The 19,904-nt window shown below is 46.8% G+C and overlaps 1 pseudogene; it reads right to left on the bottom strand.

The window, feature by feature from the left end:
- The window catches only part of LOC124002305, a 36,833-nt pseudogene that overhangs the window by 11,509 nt on the left and 5,420 nt on the right, over positions 1–19,904 (bottom strand).

The following is a 19,904-nucleotide window of genomic DNA, read 5'->3' as shown; positions in this document are numbered from 1 at the left end:
AGTGTTGATCAACGTAACCAAGGTTTTATATATTGATTTATTTTCTCAATCTTCTAATCTTGTTTATGAATAAGTTCCTAAAAAATACATTATTTTGACAAACGGGCTTGACAGTAAATGAGTGGCTTTACCACCAAACTTCGTTGCATATGTTTTTAAACCTTAATGGTTGTTTTGTGACCTTGTTAAAAGCTAGAGGGAAAGGAATGAGTGATGTGAATAACACGGTGTCTGATATGTCTGTACTGTACCTTGTCTGTCCTGCTGGGTGAGGTAGATCATACAGCTGTCCCCAGACAAGCCCTGCACTACAGGGGACACACATAGCAAGGTAGTCATTAACGCATCACTGCCTTAATTGGAAGAAAAAAGTGATGGAGGACACAATAGAAAGTTGGTGTGTGTATGTATGTGTACACATTTTACTATAATTGTGAATGCCAGTAATCCTCACAAGAATAGCCAACTAAAATTCAGAGAAGTGAGGACATTTGGTCAGTACTCACTTATAAAAGCCTATTTTAGAGTTAGAAGTTAGAGGTTAGGATTTTGAATGGGAATCTATTGTTGGTCCCCAAAATGTCCTCACAAGTATAGGACGACATAGATGTGTGTGCTCACAGTCTGACAGACAGTCCTCATGCTGTGTCGTCTGTCCAGAGACTCCTGTGGTTTCCCCAGGTATTGACGCAGCTCTGCATGCAGCGCCCTCTACGAGAACGGAACCATGGAGCCTGAGAGAGAGAGAGAGAGAGAGGAGAGAGAGAGAGAGAGAGAGGAGGGAGAGACAGAGAGACAGAGAGAGGAGGGAGAGACAGAGAGACAGAGAGAGAGGAGGGAGAGACAGAGAGACAGAGAGAGGAGGGAGAGACAGAGAGACAGAGAGACAGAGAGAGGAGGGAGAGAGAGAGACAGAGAGAGGAGGGAGAGAGAGACAGAGAGAGGAGGGAGAGACAGAGACAGGAGGGAGAGACAGAGAGAGGAGGGAGAGAGGGAGAGACAGAGAGACAGAGACAGAGAGACAGAGAGAGGAGGGAGAGACAGAGAGACAGAGAGACAGAGAGAGGAGGGAGAGAGACAGAGAGACAGAGAGAGGGAGGAGGGAGAGACAGAGAGAGGAGGGAGAGACAGAGAGACAGAGAGAGGAGGGAGAGAGAGAGGGAGGAGAGACAGAGAGAGGAGGGAGAGACAGAGAGAGGAGGGAGAGACAGAGAGAAGAGGGAGAGACAGAGAGAGGAGGTAGAGACAGAGAGAGGAGGGAGAGACAGAGAGACAGAGAGAGGAGGGAGAGACAGAGAGAGGAGGGAGAGACAGAGGGAGGAGGGAGAGACAGAGAGACAGAGAGAGGAGGGAGAGAGAGAGAGGAGGGAGAGACAGAGAGAGACAGAGAGAGGAGGGAGAGACAGAGAGAGAGACAGAGAGAGGAGGGAGAGACAGAGAGAGGAGGGAGAGACAGAGAGAGGGAGAGTGCTGTAACTATCAGATCAAGAGGAGACTAGTAAACAGAGCCTGAGCTTAGTCATCTGTTTATCCAATTATTGAAGTGTTGATCAACGTAACCAAGGTTTTATATATTGATTTATTTTCTCAATCTTCTAATCTTGTTTATGAATAAGTTCCTAAAAAATACATTATTTTGACAAACGGGCTTGACAGTAAATGAGTGGCTTTACCACCAAACTTCGTTGCATATGTTTTTAAACCTTAATGGTTGTTTTGTGACCTTGTTAAAAGCTAGAGGGAAAGGAATGAGTGATGTGAATAACACGGTGTCTGATATGTCTGTACTGTACCTTGTCTGTCCTGCTGGGTGAGGTAGATCATACAGCTGTCCCCAGACAAGCCCTGCACTACAGGGGACACACATAGCAAGGTAGTCATTAACGCATCACTGCCTTAATTGGAAGAAAAAAGTGATGGAGGACACAATAGAAAGTTGGTGTGTGTATGTATGTGTACACATTTTACTATAATTGTGAATGCCAGTAATCCTCACAAGAATAGCCAACTAAAATTCAGAGAAGTGAGGACATTTGGTCAGTACTCACTTATAAAAGCCTATTTTAGAGTTAGAAGTTAGAGGTTAGGATTTTGAATGGGAATCTATTGTAGGTCCCCAAAATGTCCTCACAAGTATAGGACGACATAGATGTGTGTGCTCACAGTCTGACAGACAGTCCTCATGCTGTGTCGTCTGTCCAGAGACTCCTGTGGTTTCCCCAGGTATTGACGCAGCTCTGCATGCAGCGCCCTCTACGAGAACGGAACCATGGAGCCTGAGAGAGAGAGAGAGAGAGAGAGAGAGAGAGAGAGAGAGAGAGAGAGAGAGAGAGAGAGAGAGGAGGGAGAGACAGAGAGACAGAGAGAGGAGGGAGAGACAGAGAGACAGAGAGAGGAGGGAGAGACAGAGAGACAGAGAGAGGAGGGAGAGACAGAGAGACAGAGAGACAGAGAGAGGAGGGAGAGAGAGAGACAGAGAGAGGAGGGAGAGAGAGAGACAGAGAGAGGAGGGAGAGACAGAGACAGGAGGGAGAGACAGAGAGAGGAGGGAGAGAGGGAGAGACAGAGAGACAGAGACAGAGAGACAGAGAGAGGAGGGAGAGACAGAGAGACAGAGAGACAGAGAGACAGAGAGGGAGAGAGACAGAGAGACAGAGAGAGGGAGGAGGGAGAGACAGAGAGAGGAGGGAGAGACAGAGAGACAGAGAGAGGAGGAGAGAGAGAGAGAGGAGGAGAGACAGAGAGAGGAGGGAGAGACAGAGAGAGGAGGGAGAGACAGAGAGAAGAGGGAGAGACAGAGAGAGGAGGTAGAGACAGAGAGAGGAGGGAGAGACAGAGAGACAGAGAGAGGAGGGAGAGACAGAGAGAGGAGGGAGAGACAGAGGGAGGAGGGAGAGACAGAGAGACAGAGAGAGGAGGGAGAGAGAGAGGAGGGAGAGACAGAGAGAGACAGAGAGAGGAGGGAGAGACAGAGAGAGAGACAGAGAGAGGAGGGAGAGACAGAGAGAGGAGGGAGAGACAGAGAGAGGGAGAGTGCTGTAACTATCAGATCAAGAGGAGACTAGTAAACAGAGCCTGAGCTTAGTCATCTGTTTATCCAATTATTGAAGTGTTGATCAACGTAACCAAGGTTTTATATATTGATTTATTTTCTCAATCTTCTAATCTTGTTTATGAATAAGTTCCTAAAAAATACATTATTTTGACAAACGGGCTTGACAGTAAATGAGTGGCTTTACCACCAAACTTCGTTGCATATGTTTTTAAACCTTAATGGTTGTTTTGTGACCTTGTTAAAAGCTAGAGGGAAAGGAATGAGTGATGTGAATAACACGGTGTCTGATATGTCTGTACTGTACCTTGTCTGTCCTGCTGGGTGAGGTAGATCATACAGCTGTCCCCAGACAAGCCCTGCACTACAGGGGACACACATAGCAAGGTAGTCATTAACGCATCACTGCCTTAATTGGAAGAAAAAAGTGATGGAGGACACAATAGAAAGTTGGTGTGTGTATGTATGTGTACACATTTTACTATAATTGTGAATGCCAGTAATCCTCACAAGAATAGCCAACTAAAATTCAGAGAAGTGAGGACATTTGGTCAGTACTCACTTATAAAAGCCTATTTTAGAGTTAGAAGTTAGAGGTTAGGATTTTGAATGGGAATCTATTGTTGGTCCCCAAAATGTCCTCACAAGTATAGGACGACATAGATGTGTGTGCTCACAGTCTGAGAGACAGAGAGAGAGAGACAGAGAGAGAGGAGGGAGAGGAGGGGGAGACAGAGAGACAGAGAGAGAGAGGAGGGAGAGACAGACAGAGGGAGAGACAGAGACAGAGACAGAGAGACAGAGAGAGAGAGGAGGGAGAGAGAGAGACAGAGAGAGAGGAGGGAGAGAGAGAGACAGAGGGAGAGGAGGGAGAGAGAGACAGAGAGAGGAGGGAGAGAGAGAGACAGAGGGAGAGGAGGGATAGAGAGAGACAGAGAGAGGAGGGAGAGAGAGAGACAGAGGAGGGAGAGACAGAGAGACGAGGGAGAGAGAGAGACAGAGAGAGAGGAGGGAGAGGAGGGAGAGACAGAGAGACAGAGAGAGAGAGGAGGGAGAGACAGACAGAGGGAGAGACAGAGACAGAGAGACAGAGAGAGAGGAGGGAGAGAGAGAGACAGACAGAGGGAGAGGAGGGAGAGAGAGAGACAGAGGGTGAGGAGGGAGAGACAGAGAGAGAGGAGGGAGAGACAGAGAGAGAGGAGGGAGAGAGAGAGACAGAGCGAAAGGAGGGAGAGGAGGGAGAGACAGAGAGACAGAGAGAGAGAGGAGGGAGAGACAGACAGAGGGAGAGACAGAGACAGAGACAGAGAGACAGAGAGAGAGGAGGGAGAGAGAGAGACAGAGAGAGAGGAGGGAGAGAGAGACAGAGAGAGAGGAGGGAGAGAGAGAGACAGAGGGAGAGGAGGGAGAGAGAGACAGAGAGAGGAGGGAGAGAGAGAGACAGAGAGAGGAGGGAGAGAGAGAGACAGAGGGAGAGGAGGGAGAGAGAGAGACAGAGAGAGGAGGGAGAGAGAGAGACAGAGGGAGAGGAGGGAGAGACAGAGAGACAGAGGGAGAGGAGGGAGAGACAGAGAGACAGAGGGAGAGGAGGGAGAGAGAAGACAGAGAGAGAGGAGGGAGAGAGAGAGACAGAGGGAGAGGAGGGAGAGACAGAGAGACAGGGAGAGACAGAGAGAGAGGAGGGAGAGAGAGAGACAGAGGGAGAGCAGGGAGAGAGAGAGACAGAGAGAGAGGAGGGAGAGAGAGAGACAGAGAGAGAGGAGGGAGAGAGAGAGACAGAGAGAGAGGGAGAGGAGGGAGAGACAGAGAGAGAGGGAGAGGAGGGAGAGAGAGGGAGAGGAGGGAGAGGAGGGAGAGACAGAGAGAGGGAGAGGAGGGAGAGACAGAGAGAGAGGGAGAGGAGGGAGAGACAGAGAGACAGAGGGAGAGATAGATAGAGGGAGAGAGAGAGAGATAGATAGAGGGAGAGGGGAGAGAGAGAGACAGAGAGAGAGGAGGGAGAGAGAGAGACAGAGAGAGAGGAGGGAGAGAGAGAGACAGAGAGAGAGGAGGGAGAGAGAGAGGCAGAGAGAGAGGAGGGAGAGAGAGAGACAGAGAGAGAGGAGGGAGAGAGAGACAGAGAGAGAGGAGGGAGAGAGAGAGACAGAGAGACAGAGAGAGAGGAGGGAGAGAGAGAGACAGAGAGAGAGGAGGGAGAGAGAGAGAGAGAGAGGAGGGAGAGAGAGAGACAGAGAGAGAGGAGGGAGAGAGAGAGACAGAGAGAGGAGGGAGAGAGAGAGACAGAGAGAGAGAGAGAGACAGAGAGAGAGGAGGGAGAGAGAGACAGAGAGGAGGGAGAGAGAGAGACAGAGAGAGAGGAGGGAGAGAGAGAGACAGAGAGAGGAGGGAGAGACAGAGAGAGGAGGGAGAGACAGAGAGAGAGGAGGGAGAGAGAGAGACAGAGAGAGAGGAGGGAGAGACAGAGAGAGAGGAGGGAGAGAGAGAGACAGAGAGAGAGGAGGGAGAGAGAGAGAGAGAGGAGGGAGAGACAGAGAGACAGAGAGAGGAGGGAGAGACAGAGAGACAGAGAGAGGAGGGAGAGACAGAGAGACAGAGAGACAGAGAGAGGAGGGAGACAGAGAGACAGAGAGACAGAGAGAGGAGGGAGACAGAGAGACAGAGAGAGGAGGGAGAGACAGAGAGACAGAGAGAGGAGGGAGAGACAGAGAGACAGAGAGAGGAGGGAGAGACACAGAGACAGAGAGACAGAGAGAGGAGGGAGAGAGAGAGACAGAGAGAGGAGGGAGAGAGAGAGACAGAGAGAGGAGGGAGAGACAGAGAGAGGAGGGAGAGAGGGGAGAGACAGAGAGAGGAGGGAGAGACAGAGAGACAGAGAGAGGAGGGAGAGACAGAGAGACAGAGAGAGGAGGGAGAGACAGAGAGACAGAGAGAGGAGGGAGAGACAGAGAGACAGAGAGACAGAGAGAGGAGGGAGAGAGACAGAGAGACAGAGAGAGGAGGGAGAGAGAGAGGGAGGAGAGACAGAGAGAGGAGGGAGAGACAGAGAGAGGAGGGAAAGACAGAGAGAGGAGGGAGAGACAGAGAGAGGAGGGAGAGACAGAGAGAGGAGGGAGAGACAGAGAAAGGAGGGAGAGACAGAGAGAGGAGGGAGAGGCAGAGAGAGGAGGGAGAGACAGAGAGAGGAGGGAGAGACAGAGGGAGGAGGGAGAGACAGAGAGACAGAGAGAGGAGGGAGAGACAGAGAGGAGGGAGAGACAGAGAGACAGAGAGAGGAGGGAGAGACAGAGAGAGGAGGGAGAGACAGAGAGAGGAGGGAGAGACAGAGAGACAGAGAGAGGAGGGAGAGACAGAGAGAGGAGGGAGAGACAGAGAGAGGTGGGAGAGACAGAGGGAGGAGGGAGAGACAGAGAGACAGAGAGAGGAGGGAGAGACAGAGAGACAGAGAGACAGAGAGAGGAGGGAGAGACAGAGAGACAGAGAGAGGAGGGGAGAGACAGGGAGAGACAGAGAGAGGAGGGAGAGAGACAGAGAGAGACAGAGAGACAGGGAGAGACAGAGAGACAGACAGACAGACAGAGAGACAGGGAGAGACAGAGAGACAGAGAGAGGAGGGAGAGACAGAGAGACAGAGAGAGGAGGGAGAGACAGAGAGACAGAGAGAGGAGGGAGAGACAGAGAGAGGAGGGAGAGACAGGGAGAGGAGGGAGAGACAGAGGGAGGAGGGAGAGACAGAGAGACAGAGAGAGGAGGGAGAGACAGAGAGACAGAGAGACAGAGAGAGGAGGGAGAGACAGAGAGAGGAGGGAGAGAGACAGGGAGAGACAGAGAGACAGAGAGAGACAGAGAGACAGGGAGAGACAGACAGACAGAGACAGACAGACAGAGAGACAGACAGACAGACAGACAGAGACAGGGAGAGACAGAGAGACAGAGAGACAGGGAGAGACAGAGAGACAGAGAGAAGAGGGAGAGACAGAGAGAGGAGGGAGAGACAGAGAGAGGAGGGAGAGAGACAGGAGGGAGAGACAGAGAGAGGAGGGAGAGAGACAGAGAGAGGATGGAGAGAGACAAGAGAGAGGAGGGAGAGACAGAGAGAGGAGGGAGAGACAGAGAGAGGAGGGAGAGAGAGAGAGGAGGGAGACAGAGAGAGGAGGGAGAGAGAGAGAGAGGAGGGAGAGACAGAGAGAGGAGGGAGAGAGAGAGAGGAGGGAGAGAGAGGGAGGAGGGAGAGACAGAGAGAGGAGGGAGAGACAGAGGGAGGAGGGAGAGACAGAGAGAGACAGAGAGAGGAGGGAGAGACAGAGAGAGGAGGGAGAGACAGAGGAGGGAGAGGTTGCACGCGTCGTTCACATACACCCACAGATGAAACGTACAGATGACATTGTGAAATGCTTGCTGCAAAGCAGGGAGCCTTCTTTCTCCCTCTATCTACCTATCCAACACCTTCTCTCTTCCTCTCACCCCCATGACTCCTCTCTCTACAGCTCTGCAGTGACATCACAGAGAGAACAGCCATGTTCTCCAGTACAAAGGGTCAGGGGTAAACCTGGATTCATCCTGACAAGTTAAAGAAACATGCGATCATTTATCCACAACCTATGACTGGTGGATGAGGATCTTGAAAATAATAGCCTTAAAAATAAAAACATTCCCTCTCACTTTGTCAACAGATTATCAGCCGACTCAGTTTTTTTCCACAGTATATCCTGGTTGTTTGAGAGGAGAAGCTTGGTGCCCACTAAGGTTCCTTCTAAGAGTGAGATCATGGATAATAGATATTGAATGGGGGCAGCAGACCTTCAGATCTGAATCTTTGATGCCAGGCAGGAACAGTTGCCAGCATCTGGAGGCACCTACGGCAGCCCAAAGCATTTCATATTGAGGAATGGAAATTCAATCTGCTCTCCCCTTGGACTGCTGTTTGGTGCAGCTTCACATGTTCACCTCGGTTCTCTCTGTGTGTGTGTGTGTGTGTGTGTCCACGGCCATGACTCAATAGCGATTGCCTCCACTACAGTAACCTCTAGGGCTGTAAAGACTCAAGCAAAGGCACTGCATCAGAGAGCTGTTCAAGCAGAGTTAAACAGGGAAAACAACACCAGTGGCACTGACGTGAAGTGTTGTCTTTGGTTGTTAGCAGGGTATTTCAATGGTTTGATCTGTGTCAGGGCGTTTGGTTAGTATTTGAAGTATACACTGAGTGTACACAACATCATGAACATTATTCTCTTTAATGACATAGCCTGACCTGGTGAATCCAGGTGAAAGCTATGATCCCTTATTGGTGTCAATAACGGATGAGAAAGAAGGGTATTTAATGGGCAAGACAAAAGATTTAAGTGCCTTTGAATGGGGTGTGGTAGTAGGTGCCAGCCGCACTGGTTTTTGTCAAATCACATTTTATTGGTCACATACACATATTTAGCAGATGTTATTGCGGGTGTAGCGAAATGCTTGTTTCCCATGTGTATCAACAATGGTCCACCACCCAAAGGACATCCAGCCAACTTGACACAACTGTGGAACGCTTTCAACACCTTGTTCGGCCCATGGCTGACGACTTGAGGCTGTTCTGAGGGCAAAAAGGGGGGTGTAACTCAATATTAGGAAGGTGTTCTTAATGTTTTGTACACTCGGTGTAGGTGGTGTGTGTACCTCTCCTCCCAGGGTATACAGTATACTAGTATTCAGGGTGTAGATCAGGTTGGTCCAGGTTCCCAAACGGCTCCAGTTCCATCTCAGCCTTCTGGAACAGACTCCAGCTTGGTGAGCAGGGCCAGGCGAACAAACCCCAGCTACAACACACACACATAACCAACTTTACATATGTGTGTGTGTGAGCCCGATACGGTCGTCCTCTGTGTGTGTGTCTGCCTCAGCCCTCCTGTCGGAGTGTGTGTGCGTGTGTCAGCCCACTCTTGTCATCCGGAGTCTAATTTGTGCAGGCAGCTCCTGGCTTCCACCCCCATCCTCTCCTCTGCCACACACACACATACATACACACGCTGTCACACATGCACATGTGCTGTGCCACACACACACACCCTGACACACGCACAGCCAGACAGGAGAGTATGTTAGACTTGCCTCTCTATCGCTGACACTGTACAGACACGTAGCAACATTAGCCCCGTCCCCGACAAAATAAAATCAAGAGTCTTCTGTTCTTTCGACCAATCAATTTCAAAACAGCCATTTCTCACTGAAAAGGTTCTGTTACCGAAATCGCCAATTTGTTTCAGAAAAACATTCCCTATTCACTCAATCCTTGCTCTCTTTACGTGACACATGTATGCATCTCATGGACGTGACCAATAGGGCCTGACCTATAGAATAGCATATAATTACATCAATAAATGGGTTATAACAAACTCTGAACTCCTAAACGGCAAAATAGATGCAGAGGACGGGACAAACTCGAAACGGGGGAATATTTAGGCAACTGGTTGCTCATGAGGTAAAGGGGAAGTTAGACGTGTGGAATACAATGTTACTAGTTGTAGAAAATCCTGGAGATAATACACAAGCTAAGGAGGTAAGGTAAAGAGCAAGTGATGTGTGCATATTATGTGCCAAACAGGTGCTGTTAGATTACAATATCATTTTTCTGACCGTTTGAAACATTGTATACAACACTGAATAAAGTAGAAGTGCACCAGAGAGTCTGTTGTAGTTTTTTTTTTTGTCAAGCCTTTATTACAGCGAAGACTAAAAACGGCCTCAGTATGTCACAGTACGAAGACTAAACAGGATGCGCTCTTAGGCCTACAGCTCAATGGTGGTTATACAAGGCTGCTTTACTAAGCCTACTAATGATAATGACATGACTTATTATTGTAAAGATGATCATAATAATAACAACAATAAGATGAGATCAAGAAAAAGGAGCATTATTATTATTATTATTATAAATATGATTTTTTTCTGACAATTTAGTAAACAACACTAAATCAATTATAAATTATACCAGAGGATGTTCTAACGAGAAAGAAAAGTGGAAAGCCTTAATTAAAGAAAAGATTAAAAACAGACAAATTTGTGAAATTGTTTACTTGACATGTCATTGCGTGAGGCTTGGTGAATCAGTAGGCTATTAAACAAACAGTTAAACAGGTAACAGAAGCAGGATCTGTCTTATTTCTGTAGATATATATATATGGATGATTTATAAAGCCAGGCACATTTAACAGTAGCCGCACACAAGCCTAAGATCACCATGCACAATGCCAAGTGTCGGCTGTAGTGGTGTAAAGCTCACCGTTATTGGACTCTGGAGCAGTGGAAACGCATTCTCTGGAGTGATGAATCACACTTCACCATCTGGCAGTCTGACGGACGAATCTAGGTCTGGCAAATCCAGGAGAACGCTATCTGCCCGTTCTCCTGGATTTCACTACCTGCCCTCCACCAAACTGTAATAATGGTCTGGGGCTGTTTTTCATGGTTCGGGCTAGGCCCCTTACAATGGCAACAGTTTGGGAAAAGCCTGTTTCAGCATGTCCCCTTGCACAAAGCGAGGTCCATATAGAAATGGTTTATCAAGATCAAGATGGCCTGCACAGAGCCCTGACCTCAACTCCATCAAACACCTTCGGGATGAATTGGAACGCCGACTGCAAGCCAGGCCAATTTTTTTTTTTTTTTACATTTATTTAACTAGGCAAGTCAGTTAAGAACAAATTCTTATTTTCAATGACAGTGGGTTAACTGCCTGTTCAGGGGCAGAACGACAGATTTGTACCTTGTCAGCTCGGGGATTTGAACTTGCAACCTTCCGGTTACTTGTCCAACACTCTGACCACTAGACGCCCCTGCCGGCCCTAATCACCCAACATCAGGACTCGACCTCACTAATTCTTTTCTGGCTGAATGGAAGCAAGTGCGTATGTAAAACAGAAACATAACCACACACAGAAACACTGTCACACAGACATATGCACCAGTATCACACTTCTATTGCCACACGGAAACCTATACAGACAGAACAGACAAACACACAGGTACCAGTAGTGAGTCAGTGGTGTGGCTGGAGGGCTGGCCAGCCTTGCCGTAGCCCTGACCATGAGCTGTCAGCAGTCTGCCAGTCCGGTCCAATGCGGCCTGCCCGTTCTTAGTGCTCTACAGGTACACAGGATGGGGACACAGCTGTTTCAACAAAACCACCAGACAAGGTGAGAGGACCGACACAGACACGGGACACAATGACCCCCAACATGAACCAACCCCTGGCTGGCGGCAAACAGTTAAAAAGGACATCTTATATTTCTATATTTTATTTGTGATGGTAGAGTGGTGGTGCTGGTAGAGGTCAGCCAAAGGTCGGGGAAACACTGAGTAAGGTACAATGTGAGGGGACACACACATTAAAGCAACAGATGTCTCCACAGGAGGGGGTGGGTACAGTACAGAGGACGAGGGGGTGGGGGGGCGTGTACATCCGAGCCTCCCCATCAGTAAGCATGACAAGGTCAGCCTGGAGATTGGGTTTTAACTGCACGGCAAAGGGCCATTCATCACAGTCAGCAACCTAATTAGGCATCAGAGAATTACACACGAGAGATAGAGAGAAAGACAGCCAGCCAGCCAGCCTCGACACCACGGCTGAACAGCCCACCCCAGATCCTGACCACAGCCTCCCTCCACACAACAGTAGAACAGACAAATGAAGAACCACCAACCCAGCAGACCCTACCCCCTCCTAGCAGACCTGTGAAAATCCTTTCACACCCACTGAGGGCACACAAAAGCCACAGATTGTCCTTAAGGGCTCCAATGGGAAATAGATAGAAGAAAAAACACCCAGTGGCTAAACTCTGGTGCCCAAGCACCCAGCATGCCCTAAACTTGCTATCTAAGGACCAACTAGGGTCCCCCAGCCACATTCACACAGGCACAAACTATGTGAGAGCACAGCAGGAAAGGGGTTGCCACAGCATAAAACGAGTGATTGAAACTTGTTCTTCTACTTTCCCGCCCTGCTACCACGAAAAGACGTTCATCCTGCTACCATACAGCAGGTAAACGCAAGCATTTCCTGTGACTGTGCCTCAAAACCTAACATCTACCTGGTCCACTAACAACCCTAAAAGACATGGCCTTCAACCGCAGCACCTCACACAGGCGCAATGGTCACCCCCCCAGACCTGCACCTAGAGGACCTACATCCAGACCACAGCACCACCAGGCACATCTAGAACACAGCACCACCAAGGACATCCAGAACACAGCACCACCAGGCACATCTGGAACACAGCACCACCAAGGACATCCAGAACACAGCACCACCAGGCACATCTGGAACACAGCACCACCAAGGACATCCAGAACACAGCACCACCAGGCACATCTGGAACACAGCACCACCAAGGACATCCAGAACACAGCACCACCAGAACACAGTACCACCAGGCACATCCACCCCCCCAACCCAACCAGTTAACACCCTCCCAAACGAACCATGGCCACAAACCATATAGGTCCCCCCAGATCAGCCCTGTGCCCCTCTTGCCCCCAACATGACAATCACACATAGACCCAGGCCTTGAGCAGAGCAACAGGCACAACCGCCACTCCTACACCCACCCAAGCCCCATCCTGAGACCTAAGAGGCATGTATCAGATACTCAGCATGCTCTGCTCACAAATATTGGTCCAAGTGTAAACCACACAAATAAGAACACTGGACACTATGGACCACAAAGCTTTACTCTCTCATCCTAGAATATAAGGTCTTAGGTCATATGCTTTTGGTCTAAAGAGCAGGAATCCAGACACGTGTCATCCTGCAAGAAACATGGTAAAGAGGAGACGGACCCACTGGTTGCCCTCTAGGTTACAGAGAGCTGGTCTCCCATCTACCAAACTACAAAGTGTTAGACAGGGACGAGTCTCAAAGGGTATGCTGATTTGGTATAGATCAGACTTAACCCACTCCGTTAAATGAATGAAAACAGGAACATTGTACATTTGGCTAGAAATTAATAAGGAAATGATCTCAACAGAGAAAAATGTCCTCCTGTGTGCTACCTATATCCCTCCACTAGAATCCCCATACGTGAATGATGACAGCTTCTCCATCCTAGAGGGAGAGGGCAAAAATGTCCAGGGCCAGTGACATGTACTAGTCTGTGGTGACCTAAATGCCAGAACTGGACAAGAACCCAACATTCTCAGCACACAGAGAACACCTACCTGCAGGTGACAGCATTCCCTCCCAAATACACCCCCCTAGACACAACTACAACAAAACAACCAACAACATGGGTCACAACTCCTGCAGCTGTCACACGCTGGGTATGTACATAGTCCATGGTAGGCTTTGAGGGGACTCCTACTCTAGGTACACCTATAGAACATCCCTTGGCAGTAGTAGGCGTTACTGTAGAATACTTTATTACTGACCTCAACCCAGTCTCTCAGAGTGTTCAGTAAGCCCACTGACACCCCTATCAGATCACAGCCTAATTGAACAGAGCAAGTCACAATCATGACGCATCAAAGCCGAACAAACCACATACTATTAAGAAACGCTTTAGATGTAAGGACAGTAGTGTAGAAACACCCAAAAATTATTGGGCAACAACAAATATATATATACATACATACACACACAGTCACATACACTAAGAAAAAGAAGGAACAGCACATCAGAAATCAGCTCAATGTAATTGAAGAATCCACAGAATTTCACCACTTCTGGGAAACACTAAACAAACAACAACGCGAAGAGCTACCTATCCAAAATTGATAAACCACTTCTCAAAATCTTTTCGGCTCTATAAAAAAAAAAAAACATACAGTGGATTTGGAAAGTATTCAGACCCCTTCCCTGTTTCCACATTGTTAGGTTACAGCCTTATTCCAAAACAAATTCAATTATATATTTTTTCCCTCATCAATCTACACACAATACCCCAGAGAAAAAAGTTGATATTTTTTAAAATATATATTCTTTTAAATAAAAAAATACCTTATTTAAATACAGTACCAGTCAAAAGTTCGGACACACCTACTCATTCAAGTACTTTTCTTTATTTGTACTATTTTCTACATTGTAGAATAATAGAAGACATCAAAACGATGAAATATCACATATTGTCAATGTTCCAGGTGAATGGAGTAAAGCGGAGTCAGGCGCAGGACACAGGTATGAGTAAAGCCACGATATTTACTCAATATCAACAATAATCCAACAAGGATAAACATGAACAATCCAAAACACGTACACGGAACACGTTGACGAAAACAATCACCCACAAAACAAAAGGGGAAGCCAGAGGGTTAAATAAGGAACATGATAATGGAATGAAAACCAGGTGTGTACAATGAAGACAAAACAAAACGGCAACAAAACATAGATCGGTGGTGACTAGAAAGCCGGTGACGTCGACCGAATGCCGCCCAAACAAGGAGAGGGGCCCAACTTCGGCGGAAGTCTTGACACATATGGAATAAAGTAGTAACCAAAAAAAATCTAAATATATTTTATATTTGACATTCTTCAAAGTAGCCACCCTTTGCCTTGATGACAGCTTTGCACAAATGTGGCATTCTCTTAACCAGCTTCATGAGGTAGTCACCTGGAATACATCTCAATTAACAGGTGTCCCTTGTTAAAAGTTATTTTGTGGAATTTCTTTCCTTCTTAATGCATTTGAGCCAATCAGTTGTGTTGTGACAAGGTATGGGTGGTATACAGAAGATGGCCCTATTTGGTGAAAGACCAAGTCCATATTATGGCAAGAACAGCTCAAATAAACAAAGAGAAACGACAGGCCATAATTACTTTAAGACATGAAGGTCAGTCAAGCCTGAAAATTGCAGTCACAAAAACTAAGCGCTATGATGAAACTGGCTCTCATGAGGACCACCACAAGAAATGAAGACCCAGAGTTTCCTCTGCTGCAGAGGATAAGTTCAAAAATTCATGAGAATTAACTGCACCTCAGATTTCAGCCCAAATAAATGCTTCACAGAGTTCAAGTAACAGACACATCAACATCAACTGTTCAGAGGAGACTCCGTGAATCAGGACTTCATGGTCAAATTGCTGCAAAGAAACCATTACTAAAGGACACAAATAATAAGAAGAGACTTGCTTGGGCCAAGAAACACAAGCAATGGACATTAGACACGTGGAAATTTGTCCTTTGGTATGGAGTCCAAATATTGGATTTTTGGTTCCAACCGCCGTGTCTTCGTGAGACGCAGAGTAGGTGAACGAATGACCTCCGCATGAGTGGTTCCCACCGTGAAGCATGGAGGAGGAAGTGTGATGGTGTGGGGGTGCTTTGCTGGTGACACTGATTTATTTAGCATTCAAGGCACACTTAACCAGCATGGCTACCACAGCATTCTGCAGCAGTATGCTCTCCCATCTGGTTTGTGCTTAGTGGGAGTGTCATTTGTTTTTCAACAGGACAATGACCCAACACACCTCCACACTGTGTAAGGACTTAATGACCAAGAAGGAGAGTGATGGAGTGCTGCATCAGATGATCTGGCCTCCACAATCATCCAACCTCAATCCAACTGAGATGGTTTGGGATGAGTTGGACTGCAGAATGAAGGACAAGCAGCCTACAAGTGCTCAGCATATGTGGGATCTCCTTCAAGACTGTTGTCAAGAGTGTGCAAAGCTGTCATCAAGGAAAATAGTGGTTACTTTGAAGAATCTCAAATCAAAAATATATTTTGATTTGTTTAACACTATTTTGGTTACTACATGATTGCACATGTGTTATTTCATAGTTTTGATGTCTTCACTAATATTCTACAATGTATAAAATAGTAAAGATAATGAGTAGGTGCTTCCAAACTTTTGACTGGTACTGTATGTACAGACTCAGTGAGCATAGCCTTGCTATTGAGAGATGCCACTGTCGGAAGACCTGGCTCTCAAGAGAAGACAGGCTATGTGCACAATGCCCACAAAATGAGGTGGAAACTGAGCTGTACTTCCTAACCTCCTGGCAAATGTACGACCATATTAAAGACACACATTTGCCTCGGATCCCACTGACCCACAAAGAATTATTATTTTAAAAACATTTTTTTGGGGGGGGGTTAGATAAACTCCCATATCTATTTGGTGAAATAGCAGTGTGCCATCAGAGCAGCAAGATTTGTGACCTATTGACACAAGAAAAGGGCAACCAGTGAAGAACAAACACCATTGTAAATACAACCCATATTTATGTTTATTTATTTTCCCTTTGTACTTTAACTATTTGCACATCATTACAACACTGTATAACGCTATAATACGACATATGTAAGTCGCTCTGGATAAGAGCGTCTGCTAAATGACTTAAATGTAAATGTAAATATGAAATGTCTCTATTCCTCTGGAACGTTTGTGAGTGTAATGTTTACTGTTAATTCTGTATTGTTTATTATCTATTTCACTTGCTTTGGCAATGTAAACATAACGGCACCTCAGTACCTCCAGGCTCTGATCAGGCCCTACACCCAAACAAGGGCACTGCGTTCATCCACCTCTGGCCTGCTCGCCTCCCTACCACTGAGGAAGTACAGCTCCCGCTCAGCCCAGTCAAAACTGTTCGCTGCCCTGGCCCCCCAATGGTGGAACAAACTCCCTCACGACGCCAGGACAGCGGAGTCAATCACCACCTTCCGGAGACACCTGAAACCCCACCTCTTTAAGGAATACCTAGGATAGGTTAAGTAATCCCTCTCACCCCACCCCCCTAAGTTTTAGATGCACTATTGTTAAGTGACTGTCCCACTGGATGTCATAAGGTGAATGCACCAATTTGTAAGTCGCTCTGGATAAGAGCGTCTGCTAAATGACTTAAATGTAAATGTAAATGATATGTTTCCCATGCCAATAAAGCCCTTTGAATTGAATAGAGAGAGGGAGAGACCAGTCACAATAGACAGTTTCCTTCCTATACTGGAGCAGAGGTGGTCCATCATAGGAGATTTCCCTGGGACACTAACCAGGTTTCCATCTAACCTTTTTATGCCAGTAAAGTACATGTCAGATAAGACATGTCATGACAGGCCTGATGGAAACAGAACATTTGTTGGTAAACTTTCCAAATGTTGACAAAACAAAATACGCTAGAAAAAGGTTGGATGTTTTTCTGTTGGGAACATTTACTATGTGAGAAATGTTGGTGGAAACGCTTTCATGTGCAAATATTGATATAATAACCATTACGATGACATGTGTGGTCCTCCCACTAGGACTCATCAGGAAAGCATGCAGTTCATTAGGCTACAGATGAAATAAATGATGAACTTCACAGGGTGGTGAAAGTGCAAGGTGATGAGCTTGATGCTCCTTTTCAATAAATATTGAGTTGCTTATTCTGGTGACATGATCATCAATGCTTGTCTGCCATCTGACAAATGAAAATAATTTTGTCCAGAATAACATCATCATATAGGCTATACCCTCACTGTATCTGTGAGCTGCTGGCTGGAGAGCACGTGCCAATACCAGAGTGGGAACACATGCTATATAATGCAACATTTTGCCATATAAGGAGAAACAATGTGAGAAAACCATCAGAAAAGCTGAAAATGCAACGGAAACCCATTTAACTTGTCTTTTTTTATTCGGTACATGGGAATTTAACCGCAAAAGTTATTTTTATGTGCTCTATGTCATTAAGCACAGCCTTTTGTCTGCTACAAGTACAATTTAAAGAAATACATCTTTGGTAGGAAAATGTGCTTACTGTTCTTGTGCAGATTTGAGAATAATTCCTTCAAAATCTGTTTTCCAATTGGATGGAAACGTAGCTAGTGAAAGACATCCTTTCTCTCAGTCCCCCCAGTCTCTTCTTCCCTTGTTCTCCCTCACGTACACACTCCCCCTCACCCCCTTGCCAGGGGTACCTCTAAATCTTCATTAGGGGGTGAAATGAAGCTGAAAACGAGAGGCGGGGAGATGGCCAGAAGCAGCTGCAGCCACTGAGACAGAACCCACAGCCCCCACAACAGCAACATTTCCTCATCCCCTCCCTGTATTTGGCTCTGGCACTCACTGGGGATAGGCTCTATGATGTCTATGAGGTACTGGACACACGCTCACACCACCCTTAGTATATCCACCATAGAGCCCAATATAGTGGCAGCAAATCAGAAGTAGTGTCATCCCTGGTCAGCGAGGCTTCCAGCCAGGCTTACTGTGTGTGCTCATGACCTAACATGATGTCCTGCCACCCCACCTATGCACACCCAAACACTAGTAATGTGAAGAAAAAGGGGTCTATGGGCTGTAGTAGTAAAGGCCAAATTAAATATTTAATCCACAAAAAATGTATACCGAATGGGGTGCTAAAATTCTAAATCAAATAGATAAATGTTCCATAGTATGACAATCATAAAACAAATCCATGTTAGCTTAGACCCCCCCCCCCCACTAAGACATGAATAATAGAATGATGTATCCCAAGTGTGAATCATTTCAATTAGAAGAGTGTGGAGAGAAAACAGTAGAGTGATAATGCCAGGATTGATCATTTAGATCCACTCATAATAATCTGCAATAAGAGGTACTGGGATCCCCCCCAAATCAAATGAGAATGAGATAAAATACACATTATATTGGCTGAAATTGAATGAGGAAATGCTGATGAACACAATGCGTATTGAGCAGGGCCACAGTGCAGAGCTAAATTAACACTCCCTCGTCTCTCACACTGGAGAAGGAAGTGGATTAGCCGTGCATAGTGTTTGCACACAGACACCAGCCAGGGAATCAACTTCATTTTAGCTCATCCCTTTTAATTCACCTATACTAAAAGGTTCAACAGAAGCCCTTAAGAGCATAGACATGTGCACGCACACAAACACACAGCTGGGGGAGAGATAACTAAGATGATGACAAGTCAGCTATTGTCAGATCATACACTGTTTGACTAGCCACAATTCTGAGGGGTAGCAGTGAGTGATTCCATAGGAGTGCCGTTGAAACCAAGCAGGCCTTGGGCAGCCAGCCACCGGGGAGCTCCATCCCAACTCCATAGGAGAAGAGCCTAATACTTCAATAGAATGCCACTGGATTCCCTACTCATACACACACACACAGAAACACACACAAGGCTGGATTATTAATTAGCAGCATTGTGGGTTTAAAAGGGCTGAGCATTTCTAATTGTGTTGAAGATCACAAGTTCAGAGATTTTCTTTTGGTGAAGTAAAAACGCCCCGAAACCAAGCTGGCTGCACGCCCACTGCCAGGGCTCTCGCGAGGTGCCAGCCTCCAGCCAAACACAGTACAAAGGCTTCTCGCCCTATTGCGGGCCCTGTTCTGCATAACACACCAAGTTCCAGTGACACTTCAATTTAGCCACAGTATTTTGAATGAATACAGAGGGGAGAGAAGTAAGAAAGGAAGAATGCGCAATACACTAGCATCTAGGTGTGGATAGTGGTTAACTTGTCTTTGATGGTTTGGTGGAGGGCTGGAGTCCTTGTATTAGTGGCCCTGAGAGAGCCAGACTAGGGCTTTGCCTCCAGGCCAGAGGATGGACTGGTGGCTGACTGTTCTAAAGACCACAGTAGTTTCTATTTGAAGGCGTCCAGACATCTAGAGCCCTGGGACAATAGAATAAAACAGATCATATGTGAACTATCTTAGGGCTTGCATAGAAACCATGCATTACGCTATAAGGGCTGTCTTGGAGCGTTCCAAACGATTCTCCTTTGGGTGACATCAGTCATTCACTGATAGACAGACAAACCGCTGACTTAGCACGGCCAAGTCTCAGTGTTGTAAAAGATTGTTGAGGTAATGCCAATTCTCTGGCTGTACACCTCCAGGTAGCTATAACGCAGATCAATGTGGTTACATAGGGGAGGGAGCATCAAGGCCGAG

Source organism: Oncorhynchus gorbuscha, linkage group LG17 (assembly GCF_021184085.1).
Source record: "Oncorhynchus gorbuscha isolate QuinsamMale2020 ecotype Even-year linkage group LG17, OgorEven_v1.0, whole genome shotgun sequence".
Taxonomy (NCBI): domain Eukaryota; kingdom Metazoa; phylum Chordata; class Actinopteri; order Salmoniformes; family Salmonidae; genus Oncorhynchus; species Oncorhynchus gorbuscha.
This window is presented reverse-complemented; position numbering and strand designations above follow the sequence as displayed.